The sequence below is a fragment of the Scyliorhinus canicula genome, chromosome 20 (assembly GCF_902713615.1).
Source record: "Scyliorhinus canicula chromosome 20, sScyCan1.1, whole genome shotgun sequence".
Classification (NCBI taxonomy): domain Eukaryota; kingdom Metazoa; phylum Chordata; class Chondrichthyes; order Carcharhiniformes; family Scyliorhinidae; genus Scyliorhinus; species Scyliorhinus canicula.
Genome location: NC_052165.1, coordinates 24486816 through 24500817, shown reverse-complemented (window position 1 = coordinate 24500817; position 14002 = coordinate 24486816). Strand labels below are relative to the sequence as shown.

At 42.6% G+C, this 14002-nt stretch overlaps 1 protein-coding gene across 1 annotated transcript in view; it reads left to right on the top strand.

Annotated features, from left to right (window-relative positions):
• Positions 1 to 14002, top strand: part of LOC119954975 (leucine-rich repeat-containing G-protein coupled receptor 5-like) — a 201701-nt gene that overhangs the window by 57125 nt on the left and 130574 nt on the right.

Below are 14002 nucleotides of genomic sequence, written 5' to 3'. Positions count from 1 at the left end.
AGACAGTGATCTAAGCCGGAATCGAACCTGGGACGCTGGAGCTGTGAAGCGATTGTGCTATCCACAATGCTACCGTGCTGCCCCTTCTGCAATCAAATACATTTTTTAAAAAGCCTCAGTCATCCATCCCAAAACATTAATGTAGCCCCAACATCAATCCTGCAAAAGCAGAATCAGAAAACCTCCAAATAACGAAGAAAGAATGGTTAAATAAGGAAAGACTGTGTAAATTCCTTTAATCCCCACCTCCTGGGTCTGTGGTGCAGACACTCATTCAGCACTGGAGGATTCAGCACACTGTTCAAAATTCCTTATCATTCAATAATTTACAGGATTATTTCTTTTCAAGTAAGTGCCAGTGTAACTAAGGAACAGTTCAGTGAGTACTAAATGTATGGCTTGTTTGAATCGTCCTCCGACAGCAACATCAGTACTGTTCGCTGATTTGTTACAGGACGGGACACACAAAGGGTTGACTGTCCTCCAGTTCCCATCCAAGTAGATCTTCACACACAGTTGGGATTTACATGAGACCATCAAACAATAAAATATCTGATGTTGATGCGTTTAAGAAGTTCCTGCAAAGTAAACTGCAGCGTTAGCACATTTACAAACCCCTGAGACATGGTGTGAGCAATTATTTGACAAATCTCAGCAGCCACATTGATGCACAAGGGAGATTTTGATGGAATTGATTCAAGTTTCTGATTAAACATTGATTTATATCAATGATACATTTATACATGAGCATTTTTCTTGTCACGTGCCGCTTCTTGCTGGCAAGGGTGGCATAAAATGTGTGAAGATATAATGTGCATTTCCCAATCGGATACCAAGATTAGATTGAGCGCAGACAGCATGCACATGGACAAACCTTTCACACTTACTTAATTAGCTTCATTAAGGTTCATGCAGCTTAATAACCTTTGCCTTTATTGATGCCCCCCTTTATTGTCACAAGTGGCAGTCAACAGCTTTTGTTATTCTTTCACGGGATGTGGGTGTCCCAAGCTGGGCGAGCACTTATTGCCCATCCGTAATTACCCTGGAGGAGGTGGTGGTGAGCCGCTCTCTTGAACCGTTGCAGTCCATGTGGGTTATGTGTGCCCATAGTGCTGCTATCGTCAGCTCAGAGAGAGAGAGAGACAAAATCATATCAGCTTTCACTATCTGCTTCCTCCTCCACGGTCTCATTTTCATCCTGCTGAGTCTGCAAAGAGGAAATTAGATATTGCTTCAAACCTGATTGTAGATTAGGTCTGAGAAAAGGCATCATGTTGGTTAATCACAAAGATTCTGCGCCATAGGAATTCTATGTTTCTAAGCAACCCAAGCCCCTTTGAGTTGCAGTCTAGGGTGGCACGGTGGCTAACACTGCTGCCTCACAGCCCCAGAGACCCTGGCTCAATTCTGGATTTGGGTGACTGTCTGTGTGGAGTTTGCACTTATTCCCTGGGTCTGCGTGGGTTTCCTTCGGGTGCTCCGATTTCCTCCCACAGTCGAAAGATCTGCAGGGAAATTGTGAGTCTAGCCAAAAAGAAAAAGGAAGCATTTGTAAGATCTAGAATGCGGAGAACAGACGGTGCCCTTGAAGAATATACAGAAAGTAGGAAGGAACTTAAGCAAGGCTTTAGGAGGGCTAAAAGGGGTCATGAGAAGTCCTTGGCAATCAGAATTAAAGAGAATCCCCAGGCATTTTAAACATAATAAAGAGCAACAGCACAGCAGGGAAAGGGTTGGCCCACTCAAGAACAAATGAGGGAATCAATGCATGGAGCCAGAGGAAATGGGCAAGGTACTAAATGACTACTTTGCATCAGTATTCACCAAAGAGAACAATTTGGTGGATGATGAGTCTAGGGAAGGTGTGTAGATACTTTGGGTCATGTCGATATCAAAAAAGGAGGTGGTGTTGGGCGTTTTAAAAAGCATTAAGGTAGATAAGTCCCCAGGGCTGATGGGATCTATCCCAGAATTCTAAGGGAGGCAAGGGAAGAAATTACTGGGGCTTTGACTAAAATCTTTGTATTCTCACTGGCTACAGGTGAGGTCCCAGAGGACTGGAGAATAGCCAATGTTGTTCCTTTGTTTAAGAAGGGTGGCAGGGACAATCCAGGAAATTATAGGCCGGTGAGCCTTACGTCAGTAGTCGGGAAATTATCAGAACTGATACGTAGAGACATGATTTGTTTACATTTGGAAACAAATGAACTTATTAACGATAGGCAGCATGGTTTTGAGACGGGGTGGGGGTCGTCGTGAGAAGAATTTACCAGCTGTTCACGCTGGCGGATATTCCGGTCCCACCGATGGCGCATGGCTCTCCCGCCGGCGAGGGGTGCAGCCAATGAGAAACCCATTGACAACAGCGAGACCAGAAAATGCCGCTGGTGGGCCGCTTCCGCCAGCTGAAAATACACGCCACATGGCTCAGTAAATCCCACCCCAAGTCTCACTGACTCGATCGAGTTTTTTTTGAGGAAGGGACGAAGATGACTGATGAAGGAAGGGCAGTGGATGTTGTCTACATGAACTTCAGTAAGGTCTTTGACAAGGTGTCACATGACAGATTGGTACAAAAGGCGAAGTCACACGGGATCTGAGGTGAACTGAGAAGATGGATACAGAACTGGCTCGGTCATAGAAGACATAGGGTAGCAGTGGAAGGGTATTTTTCTGAATGCAAGGCTGTGAATATAGAACATAGAACATACAGTGCAGAAGGAGGCCATTCGGCCCATCGAGTCTGCACCGACCCACTTAAGCCCTCACTTCCACCCTATCCCCATAACCCAATAACCACTCTTTTTTTTTATTTTAGAGTACCCAATTCATTTTTTCCAATTAAAGGGGCAATTTAGCATGTTCAATCCACCTACCTTGCACATCTTTGTGTTGTGGGGGCGAAACCCACGCAAACACGGGGAGAATGTGCAAACTCCACATGGACAGTGACCCATAGCCGGGATCGAACCTGGGACCTCGGCGCCGTGAGACTGCAGTGCTACCACTGCGCCACCGTGCTGCCCTTCCCAATAACCCCTCCTAAACTTTTTGATCACTAAGGGCTATTTATCATGGCCAATCCACCTAACCTGCATGTCTTTGGATTGTGGGAGGAAACCGGAGCATCCGTAGGAAACCCACGCAGACACTGGGAGAACGTGCAGACTCTGCACAGTGACCCAGCAGGGAATCAAACCTAGGACCCTGGTGCTGTGAAGCCACAGTGCTATCCACTTGTACTACTGTGCTGCCCCCACTAGTGGTGTTCCACAGGGATCAGTGCTGGGGCCTTTGTTGTTCGTAGTATATATAAATGATTTGGAGGAAAATGTAGCTGGTCTGATTAGTAAGTTTAGGGCTGACACAATGATTGGTGGCGGAACTTGCACATAGCGATGAGGATTGTCAGAGGATACAGCAGGATATTCATCGGTTGGAGACTTGCGGAGAGAAAAGGAAGCTGGAGTTTAATCCAGACAAATGTGACAGAAATGTGAGGTTATGCATTTTGGAAGTTCTAATACAGATGGGAATCATACAGTAAATGGCAGAACCCTTAGGAGTATTGACAGGCAGAGAGACCTGGGTGTACACGGCCACAGATCACTGAAAGTGACAATGCAGGTGGATAAGGTAGTCAGGAAGGCATACGGCATTCTTGACTTCGTCGGTCGGGTAATTGCGTATAAAAATTGGCAAGTCGCGCTGTAGCTGTACTGGACCTTAGTTAGGCCACATTTGGAATATTGTGTACAATTCTGTTTGCCACCCTGCCAAAATGATGTGGAGGCTTTGGAGAGGGTACAGAAGAGGTTAACCAGGATGTTGCCTGGTCTGGAGGGTATTAGCTAGGAGCAGGGGTTGAATAAACTCGGATGTTTTCACTGGAGTGACGGAGATTGAGAGGTGACCTGATAGAGGTTTACAAAATTATTAGTGGCATGGACTGAATGGATAATCAGATGCTTTTTCCCAGGGTGGAATTACTAGGAGACATAGGTTTAACGTTTAGGGGAAAGTTGAGAGGAGATGTGCGAGGTAAATGTTTTACACAGAGGGTGGTGAGTGCCTGGAACGCGCTGCCAGGGCAGGTTGTGGTATCAATGTGATAGTGCCATTTAAGAGGATGGGAATAGAGGGATACAGGCCCAGAAGTGCAGAAGGTTTTAGTTTAGACAGGCATCATGATCGGGGCAGGCTTGGAGGCCCGAAGGGCCTTTCTTTGTGCTGTACTGTTCTTTGTTCTTACGAATGTTAGGGTATGAGTCATGGCTAACAGAGTTGAATGATGGGAGTGCTATCGATTCAGTGGATAAGAGAAAGATACCTTCAACGATTTGTCCACTCATGTGAGGTAATTGAACTTCTTGCTGCACTGTATTCAGGTCCTCAGGGCTCTACTACAATGCCAAATGCTCCCACTGCCTTGTCTAGAGGCCCCCGAGAAGAGGACTACAAGACCCCCATTGGAGCGCCTGGGAACCTTGGAGTTCACTCTCTCCCCGTTCCATCATTCTTCTTGCTGTTCAGACTCTCTTCCCCAGCTATTGCCAGCAGCTGTCGCAGCCAGAATATTGCATGGCGAATATTGCCATTTGTAATTGCTGTAATATATGCCGATCCCATAAAAATATTAAAATGGCAACAAAAATAAAATGAGTACATATTCCACATTGGTAAAGACATGTTACTGCATTGGAGAGAGAGGATTGAATAGCTGGAACATTATAATATGTAGAAAGGAAGATGAGTTTTAATGGAAATGTTTTCCAAAAAAAATAATTTGTATAATACTATCTTCTTCCAATAAAAAAATGTTTTGAACTGTCCTTGGATATAAGGCAACCAGCACAGTTTGCAATCATTGCTAGTTATATTCAAGAAAACATTTCTTGAATGAGTACAAACCAATAGTAATTACCTTTTCAGGGTTGAATCCCAAGGTATCAGCTCACTGAAATCATTTCTAAGGGCGTGCAAATTATTTTAAACAATTTTATATTTTCTTGAATATAACTAGCAATGATTGCAAACTGTGCTGGTTGCCTTATATCCAAGGACAGTTCAAAACATTTTTTTATTGGAAGAAGATAGTATTATACAAATTATTTTTTTTGGCAAACATTTCCATTAAAACTCATCTTCCTTTCTACATATTATAATGTTCCAGCTATTCAATCAGTCTGATTTTCTTTATGTGATTACAAGATTCGTAAACAATTTGTAAGTTGTTGAAGGAAATATTTGAAATGTTTGCGAGCATCAATCTAAATATTAAAATGCTAGCTGCATGTATGTGTTCCAGTGTACTGAACTCCAAGGTTTACTCTTCATTCTTAGAGGCAAGTATCAGTTACAAAAAAGCACATAGTGTGCTTTGTAAAACTGTGGGGGCTGGCAGTGATCACTCGTACTGATAACGAAAGTTTCATTCAGTCAGATGTTGTTTTCCATTATCTTTTGATGATATTGTCAAGGATTTTTACTCTACCAGTTAAACTTTAGCATGGCTTTCTTGCATTGTACAGTCAAAACATCTGACAGCTGTCTGCAGTCGGTGTGATAAAAGAAGTACAAAGTCGCAGTGCACAGAATGGGAGATTCTTTTGACAGCTCTCTTATTAGTGCACTTCCTACAGTAATCGTGAAGGTATTTCATTCCATTGATCCCTGACCACAGGACTATCTGAGGCGGTTCACTGCACCTGCCCAAGAAAGACTTGGATCGCACTGTTTATATTTAAAATCCTTTTGGGCAGTAATTGTCCGCGGGCTGTTTGTCTTTTGCAGATTCTCTTGGAACTCACTCGTACATCCAAGCAGAAAAGAATGTTAAAATGATAATAAATATGTATATATTAGATTTTTTTTCAAACGGGTTGGATGCATTTTCAGATAATGTCAAAAGATAGCAGGACGACCAAACATCATAACAGCTCGTCTAATCAGAGCAGAAATATCTTGATTGAACTCTTAAATTAATCAAAGAATCCCTCCAGTGCAGAAGGAGGTCATTCGGCCCATCAGGTCTGCACCCACCCTCTGAAAGAGCACCCTACCTAGACCCACTCCCCCATCCTCGCATTGTTTCTTCGCAGCTCCAGCGTCCCAGATTCAATTCCCGGCTTGGGTCACTGGCTGTGTGGAGTCTGAACGTTCTCCCGGTGTCTGCTTGGGTTTCCTCCGGGTGCTCTGCTCTCCTCCCACAGTCGTCCAAAGATGTGCAGGTTAGGTGGATTGGCCATGCTAAATTACCCTTAGTGTCCAAAAAAGGTTAGCTTGGGTTGCTGTGTTATGGGGATGGGATGGAGGTGTGGGCTTAAGTTGGGTGCTCTTTCCAAGAGCTGGAGCAGACTCGATGGGACAAATGGCCTCCCTCTGCACTGTAAATTCTATGATTCATAACCCTACCTTAATTTTGGCTACGAAGGGGCAATTTTAGCATGGCCAATCCACCGAACCTACATATCTTTGGACTGTGGGCGGAAACCGGAGGACCCAGAGGAAGCCCACACAGACACGGGGGGGGGGGGGGGCGCATGGGGCGTTCTGACCCCGGGGGGGTGCCTCTACGGTGGCCTGGCACGTGATTGGGGCCCTTCGATCGGCGGGTGGGCCTGTGCCGTGGGGCACTCTTTTTCTTCTGCCTCCGCCATGGCCTTCACCATGTCGGAGGCGGAAGAGACCCCCTCCCCTGCGCATGTGCCCTATGTCGTCAGCAATCGCTGACACGCCGGCGCATGCACGGACTTACACCGGCCGGCGAAGTCCTTTCGGCCCCGGCTGGCATGGCGCCAAATGCCATTCACGCCAGCCGGCGGAGTGGGAACCACTCTGGCGTGGGCCTAACCCCTCAATGTGAGGGCTTGGCCCCTAAAGGTGCGGTTCACGCCACTCCGATACGCCGGGACCCCCCAGCCCCATCGGGTAGGGGAGAATCCCGGCCCTGGTGTTTTATACAAAACAATGTTTATTCCATGAACTCAAATTAACCTTTTAAATAAACATTGGATCTCTTAACACCCCTTACTTCAAAGATAACCGCAAAAATAATACAACACTACCCAATCCTGCAAACTGTTCCTTTACACATCCAAAAGACTTACAAATCCTTCAAACAGAAGCACATTAGATTTATATTCAATACTGAGTCTTTTTTACAATTCCAATTTAGCCAAAGGATTAAGAGATAGTCCTTCATGGCAGAGATCATCAGCAATGCAGCTCACAGCCACACCCAAGCTTTCTTCAAACTTGAAACTAAAACCCAGAACTAACATCAAAATGGCCGAACTGAGCTCAGCTCCACCCACTCTCTGATATCACTATTTTCTTAAAGGTACATTGCTTAAACATCCATTTCTTAAAGGTACTCTCACATGACACCTTCCCCCAAGAAAAAAAACCCCATCAACTTCAAGGTGGTTTCATTTTTAACCTTGCACCATCAATTAAGAAATGCACTCAGTAAAAATACTTTTTGTTTAAAAAAAACAACACATGCAAACAGGCATAATAATAAAGTCAATTTTTCCCATTCTTCTTCCTCCAACCGAAAACCTTCTCGATTGACAGTCTCTTTGAACAAGAAAGTCAATGCACGATCCATCCATTCTCTACTCCTCGGCATTTCTCTTTGGAATCAGATACTTTAGTTCAATCTGACCACAGAGCCCCTTGCAACTCTCCAATACAGGAGCATTGGTGATTACAGCTTTCAGGCAGTCAAATGCCTGTTGAAAGTCCCCTGTCCATTGAAATTTTTAACGTTTCTTCAGCAATTCCATCAGTGGAGCAACCACGCTACAAATCTTTTGCACAAAGGTTCGATCAAATTCATTCATGCTAAGAGAATCCCTTCGTCTTGAGGGTATCGGAAACTCCGCAAGGAAAGTGATTCGGGCTTCTCCAAATTCACTTTCGGCTAGGTTCATCACCAACCCCGCCTCCGGAAGTCGATCGAAGAACTCCATACGATGTTTTAAATGTTCTTTCCACGTCTGGAAGTTGGAAATAAAAGCAGATTGCCCCACTTTCTCAATGCAATCCTTCAAACGTGGGATAGGGTAAGAGTCTGTTCTTGTAACTGCATTCACCTTTCAATAGTCCACACACAACCGTTGGGTACCGTCTGGTTTAGGTACCATCACTATGGGTGAGCTCCATTGGCTGCAACCCTCTTCAATTATGCCATTTTTAAGCATACTCTCAATCTCTTTTTTAACCTGTGCCAATTTTAAAGGGTTAAATCGATATGGATGTTGTTTGATCGGAACAGCATTTCCCACATCTACATCATGTATAGCCATTTTAATACTTCCCAATTGATCTCTACAAACTTGCTCATGTGATATCAATAACTCTTTCACAATTTAACAATTCATCCCAATTTTTAAGAACATCCTCATTTTCCAATTTAATTTGAGGTATGTCAAATTCACAGTCATCTGGATTTGGTTTGTCACTTTGAGTTAGAATCATTAAAACTTCCCTTTTCTCTCCTTCGCTTTCAAAGTACCTTTTAAGCATATTCACATGACACACTCGGTGAGTCTTCCTTCTATCTGGTGTTTTTACCACATAATTCACCTCACTTAATTTCCTTTCAATCTGATACGGTCCACAAAACCTAGCTTTTAAAGGCTCACCTACCACTGGTAACAACACTAAAACTTTATCCCCACTGACAAAACTACGAACTGTGGATTTCTTGTCCGCTACCCGTTTCATCACATTTTGTGCAACTTTCAAATGTTGTCCAGCCAATTCACCTGCTCTATTTAATCGTTCCCTAAAATTTGACACGTAATCCAATAGTGTAATTTCCGATTTCTCACCCACCAATTTTTCCTTAATCAATTTAAATGGTCCTCTTACCTCAAGACCAAAAATTAGTTCAAAGGGACTAAATTTGATTGACTCATTAGGTGCATCCCTAATTGCAAACAGTACGAATGGAATTCCTTTATCCCAATCCTCTGGATAATCTTGACAATAAGCCCTCAACATTGTCTTTAATGTCTGATGCCACCTTTCTAACATCCCCTGCGATTCTGGATGGTACACAGTTGATTTAAATTGTTTTATTTCTAAGCTTCTTTAAATAACTTTGAGGTAAAATTTGATCCTTGATCCGATTGTATTTCTGTGAGTAGTCCATATCTAGTAAAGAATTTAAGTAACTGCTCCACAATCTTTTTAGCTATAATATTACGTACTGGAGTGGCCTCTGGAAACCTAGTAGACACATCCATTATCGTCAAAAGATATTGATTCCCACTTTTGGTTTTAGGAAGCGGTCCTACACAATCAATTAGGACCCTCGTAAAAGGTTCCTCAAATGCTGGAATGGGTATTAAGGGTGCTGGTTTTATCACTGCTTGAGGTTTCCCTATCACTTGACATGTGTGACATGATTGATGAAATTTAACTACATCTTTATGTAATCCAGGCCAATAAAAATGTTTCTGGATTTTAGCTTGAGTTTTCCTTATTCCCAAATGACCTCCCACTGGTACCTCATGTGCAACTCACAACACCTCCTTTCTACACCCTACTGGCAATACTACTTGATGAACTTCTGCCCACTTTTCAGCCGCCTGCATATGTACAGGTCTCCATTTTCTCATCAAGGCATCACTTTTACTGTAATAACACTCTGGTATACGCTCAGATTCCTCTTTCGTATATACTTTCTGATACATCCGTTTTATTTCAACATCTTTCTGTTGTAACTCCGCCAATTTTGCTGAACTAAAAGTATCCACCTCATCCTCCACTTGTTCTTGTTCTTGTTCAAACCATCTGATCAAAAATTGTTTCTGATAATTGCTCTTCAACTTCATCTTCACTCTTTGATTTCTCCTCTTGTCTTAACCTGTGACTTTGCAACCTTGTTACTACACAATCCGGAAAAATCCCAGGATATTCGTCCTCCAACACTTCAGTTGTCTGATTTTCCACTGGCTTATCAACCACAGTAGGCATCACTCCCGCCTGCGATCCAGCTATATCATTACCCAAGATAAACTGTATTCCTGGACAAGATAGTTTATCTATTACTCCTGCTACCACTTCACCACTCTTCACTGGACTTTCCAACCTTATCTTATATAGTGGAATGCTACTCCTCTCACCCTGAATTCCACATGTCACCACCTTTTCTGGTAACATTCTTCTCAAACTACATAATTCATCATCTCTTACCATTAAAGATTGACTCACCCCTGTATCTCTTAAAATTATGTATTCTTTACTTGCTCCTCCTGATACACATGCGTAAACTTTACCCACACAAGTAAATTCTTTAAAGACATCTGGCACCTTCTTAACAATTAATTCTTGAACGGGCTGTACAATCGTTTGCACCTCCTTCGTTTCCCTTGGGCTTTCCTTTACCACTCTAACAAAACCCACTGTCTTATCCTGTTTTACCACATCAGCCTTTCCAGTGCTTTTCTTCAACCACCAACACTGTGACTTTACATGGCCTAGTTTATTACAGTGAAAACATTTGAAACTTTTCATTTCTTTTCCACCCTCCGGATTTCTTTTTTAATCTGAGGTACACTCTCTTTATTGTCTCCCATCAGATCACCTTTACCTTTCCCACTTGAGTATTTCTCAGGTCCCCCGTTTCTATCCCTCACCGGCTGAAACTGATGTCGGAAACCAATCTTTGATTTATGAACTAATTCGTAATCATCTGCCATTTCTGCTGCTAATCCCGCAGTTTTAACCCTCTGTTCTTCCACATGAGTTCTCACTACATCAGCAATTGAATTTCTAAACTCCTCCAAAAGTATAATTTCTCTGAGAGCTTATACTTTTGGTCTATTTTCAAAGCCCTTATCCACCTATCAAAATTACTCTGTTTGAGCCTTTCAAACTCCATGTATGTTTGACCAAATTATTTCCTTAAATTTCTAAACCTTTGTCTGTAAGCTTCAACACTAGCTCATATGAACTTAAGATGGATTTCTTCACCTCCTCATACGTTCCAGATACCTCCTCCGGTAGTGATGCAAACACTTCACAAGCTCTACCTAGCAGCTTTGTTTGAATTAGTAACATCCACATGTCCTGTGGCCATTTCATTTGTTTAGCTACCTTCTCAAATGAAATGAAAAAGGCTCCCACTTCCTTCTCGTCAAACTTTGGCAATGCTTGGACATATTTAAATAGATTCCCACCAAGCCTTCGACTATGACGCTCTTTCTCACTATCCTCATCACTATCATCCAACTGTACGTTTCCCTTTAGTCTGCCTATCACCAAGAAAGCACAACAGCGCATATACTTCCTCAGGAAACTAAGGAAATTCAGCATGTCCACATTACCAACTTTTACAGATGCACTATAGAAAGCATCCTATCGGGCTGCATCACAGACTGGTATGGCAACTGCTCGGCCAAGGACCGCAAGGAACTTCAGAGAGTCGTGAACACCTCCCAGTCCATCACACAAACCTGCCTCCCATCCATGGACTCCATCTATACCTCCCGCTGCCGGGGGAAAGCGGGCAGCATAATCAAGGATCCCTCCCACCCAGCTTACTCACTTTTCCAACTTCTTCCATCGGGCAGGAGATACAGAAGTCTGAGAACACGCATGAACAGACTCAAAAAGAGCTTCTTCCCCACTGCCACCAGACTCCTAAATGACCCTCTTATTGACTGACCTCATTAACACTACACCCTGTATGCTTCATCCAATGCCAATGCTTATGTAGTTACATTGTATATCTTGTGTTTCCCTATTATGTATTTTCTTGAATTTTGTTTCATTCCCTTTTCTTCCATGTACTGAATGATCTGTTGAGCTGCTTGCAGAAAAATACTTTTCACTGTACCTCGGTACACGTGACAATAAACAAAATCCAATCCAATCCAATCCAATCCAATCCAATTTTAACTGATTATCATGTTTCATGGCCATTTTCTGAAGTTCAAACTCCCTCTCTTTATCTTTTTTCCTGATCTGTATCTCCCTTTCTTTTTCTTTTTGTTCTGCGAGGGCTACTCTTTCTTTTCTCCTTTCTTCTCTCTCCTTTTCTTTTTCCTCTCTCTTTCTCGTTCTTTTTCCTCTCTGTTTCTCTCGTATTCAAGCCGCTTTAATTCTTTCTCATGTTCCATTTGTTTAATTTGCAACTGAATTTTTGCCATTTCCAATGAGTCAAACTCTATCTCAGACAACTTTAAATGCTTAACCACTGCCATAATTACCTCATCTTTGCGCATTTTGTCAGGTAATGTTAACTGCAATGTTTTTGCCAAACCTAACAGTCTGCTTTTAGTCTCTGTCCGTAAGGTACTGCGTGTGACAGTCTCCACCCCCAAAGACTTCTGAGCCTCTGAAAGAGCCATTGTCCACAACATACTTAAACTAAAATACCACACCGGAAAAGCAACAATGCTTCACTGTCTTTAAGTTCACAAAAGCCAATCCAATAGATGGACTTTTATCCCGGACGAGCCCCCAATTGTTATGGGAGAGCTGTTTTCAGAACCCCAAAATGTATCATGGAGTTCAACCAACCCCCCACCTTTAATGGATTGTTGCTTTTGAAGCACACAGCTTGTTCCCCAGGTGTAGTATTACAATTATGGACACGTGGTTTTTAAAATAAAACAATGTTAATTCCATTAACTCAAATTAACCTTTTAAATAAACATTGGATCTCTTAACACCCCTTACTTCAAAGATAACCCCAAAAATAATACAACACTACCCAATCCTGCAAACTGTCCCTTTCCACATTCAAAAGACTTACAAATCCTTCAAAGAGAAGCACATTAGATTTATATTCAATACTGAGTCTTTTTTACAATTCCAATTTAGTCAAAGGATTAAGAGATAGTTCTTCATGGCAGAGATCACCAGCAATGCAGCTCACAGCCACACCCAAGCTTTCTTCAAACTTGAAACTAAAACCCAGAACTAACATCAAAATGGCCGAACTGAGCTCAGCTCCACCCACTCTCTGATATCACTATTTTCTTAAAGGTACATTGCTTAAACATCCATTTCTTAAAGGTACTCTCACATGACATGTCCATCACGAGATGTGGTATTTCACTGAATTACTTTACAACTTTGTTTTGTGTTTTATTTCATTTGCTTAATTCATGAACTTTTAGGAATATAAATACATTGTTTATACATGCTTACTTAAAAGGATACGTTGAAAATCCAGAAAAGTATTTCTAGTTATAAATGTAATTAATATTGATCATTATTTAATTTCTCTAAATGGGATATACTGTTGAAATGCTGCTTCACAAAAATAATTTTTAGGATGTTTCTGGAGTCTGAATGATGTAATTGACATTCCACCAACCCTGAGATTAAGTCAAAACCAGCATCTAAAGTTAGGAATGGGTTAAGAGACATTCCAATTGCATGTGAAATTCATGTTAAGTATCCAATAATTGACACTGATATGTAAAGGGGTTGCAGGTGGCTCTTGTGGTGATGGTGATAGAGTTTTGTATAGTGTTCAAGGAAAATAAAGGGGCTGGATTCTCCGTCAGCAGATGAACATAGAACATAGAACAGTACAGCACAGAACAGGCCCTTCGGCCCTCGATGTTGTGCCGAGCAATGATCACCCTACTTAAACCCACGTAACCTGTATACCCGTAATCCAACAATCCCCCCATTAACCTTACACTACGGGCAATTTAGCATGGCCAATCCACCTAACCCGCACATCTTTTGACTGTGGGAGGAAACCGGAGCACCCGGAGGAAACCCACAGAACATAGAAACAGATGCTCTGTTTTGCCGGCAGCCCGGGGGTTTCCCGACAACGTGGGGCTGCCCCACAATGGGAAACCCCATTGACCAGCCGACGTAACGGAGCATGCCGTCGGCGGGGTGAAATAGAAATGTGGCACGGTGGGGCGGAGAATCTAGCCCAAGGTGTTTGGCAAAGGAGCAGAATGTTTAACTCTTTACTCAACAGCAGCCAAAAGCTAATATCTACGGTGTTCAT